A 1,956-nucleotide genomic window follows, 5' to 3' on the forward strand; every position below is an offset into this window, starting at 1 on the left:
TCCTTAAAAAGAGTAGGCCACCAGAATCCTCAGTCTAAGAGTTTTCTAGCAGTTCTTTGAGGGCCAAGATGTTCTCCACTCTCAGATGAGTGACAGGCCTCTAAGATGGACTGGAATTCTGATTGAGACACACGCCGTCTAATTACCTGGTCAGCGCCACATCTCCCATAAATATGGGTCATCCATATATAATATTTAGACTCGCTTTTCAGCTTGTCTCTTTGATGTTAGAAAAGTTGGAGGAAGGTGGGCTAACTAGATAATAGCTAGGTGCTCCAAGGGACTATTCAGATACTGCTGCAGGTATCAAAGGGAAATTATCAGCTATAGGAGTGGAGTCATCTGTAATGTGCAAGGCGACCAAGTGGTCCGAACTAAATTTGGTTACCACTCATCCTTAATTTCCAAATCAAATTCTTGAATAGAGTATCCACGTATAAGCGTGTTTGGACTCCTTTAGATAATAAATATTTAGGCTGCGTGGGTCTGATCCTAACTACCTTCATACCAAGTAAATACTCAGAATTTATCAACAAAAACAATAAGCAAAGAAGCTCTTTCTCAGTAGTAGTGTAATTCGACGACGGCATCTAAGTTTTAGACCGTAAGCAATAACAAAAGGATCTTACTCACACTGAGCCAGTCTTGCTCCTACTGAGGTTGGAACACACAACATTATTTCAAATGGTTGGTCCAGTCTGGTCCTCTTACAATTGGGCTTGAGTCAGTGCAGTCTTTAGCTATCAAACGCTTGTTTCAATTTCACTGAACTCGAACTCAATATCTTTCTGCAGAGCCTGGATAAGGGAAGTGCTATCTTACTAAATCCTTAATAACCTCTGTAAAAACCTGCAGGCCAAGAAAGAACGACCTCCCTCACAGAAGAGGGGTAAGGTAAACTAGAAATAACATCCACTTTGCTTGATCTACAGAAATGCTAGTGTTAGACACAATATGTCCTAGTACAATCCCTTGTTTAACCATAAAGTGACATTTTTCAAAATTTAATACCAGGTTTGTTACTGACACATCTATCTAATACTCTAGATAATCCATCTAAGCAAAGGCTAAAGGAATTGCCATAAACACTAAAAATCATCCATAAAAACCTCCATACAGTCCTCAATAAGATCAGAGAAAAGACTCATCATGCACCTCTGGAAAGTGGCTGGTGCATTGCACAAGCCAAAGGGCATTCTCTTGTAAGCATAAGTCCCAAAAGGACATGTAAAAGTGGTTCTTTTCCTGATCCTCAGGAGCTATATGAATCTGGAATAACCTGTGTAACCATCTAGAAAAACAATAATGTGATTTACCTGACAGGCGATCCAGCATTTGATCAATGAATGGAAGAGGATAGTGATCCTTACGGGTTGCTTGGTTGAGGCGTCTGTAGTCAATGCAGACCCTCCAGGGCTTCTGAACTCTGGTTGTCAGGAGTTCTCCATGCTCATTCTTCACTGCAGTGACTCCAGACTTCTTTGGCACCACTTGTACTGGGCTTACCATTCACTGTCTGAGATGGGATAGATGATATCTGCCTCTAGTAGTCGGTCACTTCTTTTTTGACAACCTCTAGGATAGTGGGGTTCAGTCTTCTCTGGGTTGACGGACAGGTCTTGCTCCCTCTTCTAAAAATATCTTATGCTCACAGACTTGAGGGTGGATGCCTACTATGTTCTGCCAAACTCCAACCAATTGCCTTCTTGTGCCTCCTCAGCACACCAAGTAGCTGCTCTTCCTGTTGAGAAGTGAGTTCCCTTTGCAATGATAACCGGGAACTTCTACCCGTCTTCAAGGTAAGCATATTTGAGGTGTGGAGGAAGGGGTTTTAATTCTAACTTCTGATCATATTCAGGCACTGGGTTGTCTGGAGCTGTAACAGTGGTAAGGCACTGTCATTGTCCTCTGAGAATGTCCCCACACTTGGGCTTGTCCCGTGTGCTCTTTTCAAAT

Source organism: Arachis hypogaea, chromosome 16 (assembly GCF_003086295.3).
Source record: "Arachis hypogaea cultivar Tifrunner chromosome 16, arahy.Tifrunner.gnm2.J5K5, whole genome shotgun sequence".
NCBI lineage: Eukaryota > Viridiplantae > Streptophyta > Magnoliopsida > Fabales > Fabaceae > Arachis > Arachis hypogaea.